The following is a 681-nucleotide window of genomic DNA, read 5'->3' on the forward strand; positions in this document are numbered from 1 at the left end:
GAAAGGAGGGAGAGATTAGAAAATGATGCAGAGAGACATGCACATCGAAGACAACGACAGCGAGAAAGTGAGAGTACGGAGGAAAGGAGGGAGAGATTAGAAAATGATGCAGAGAGACATGCACAGCGAAGAGAACGACAGCGAGAAAGTGAGAGTAAGGAGGAAAGGAAAAAGAGATTAGAAAATGATGCAGAGAGACATGCACAGCAAAGGGTGTTAGAAACTGATGAGGCAAGGACACAACGTTTAGAAGAAGATGCCCAGAGACATACTCAAAGGAGAGCCGACGAAAATGAGGAAGCAAGAAGAAAACGAGTGGAAGTTGTTTCACAAAGGCGTGCATACAGGCATGTTGAGAGAATACGCCAAGAAAGAGACTTGAATTATCATGTTGCGCTTATTGCAAAGGAGAAGGAAATTAAAGTAAAAGTTCACAAATTAGGTCCAATGAATGTGATATGCAATTTTTGCAAATCATTAAACTTTGAATGTGAAAAAGAAAATAAAGGAATATTCACATATTGTTGCCAAAAGGGAAAGAAAAATTTGAAACCAATAAAATGTCCGGAATTTTTACGAAAATTATACATGGAAAAGATGCTCAATCTAGGAATTTCTTGAAGAACATTCGTACATATAATAGTGCATTAGCAATGGCTTCGATGGGTGCTCCAGGAAATA

Source organism: Temnothorax curvispinosus, unplaced genomic scaffold, assembly GCF_003070985.1.
Source record: "Temnothorax curvispinosus isolate PA1 unplaced genomic scaffold, ASM307098v1 QBEX01013898.1, whole genome shotgun sequence".
NCBI lineage: Eukaryota > Metazoa > Arthropoda > Insecta > Hymenoptera > Formicidae > Temnothorax > Temnothorax curvispinosus.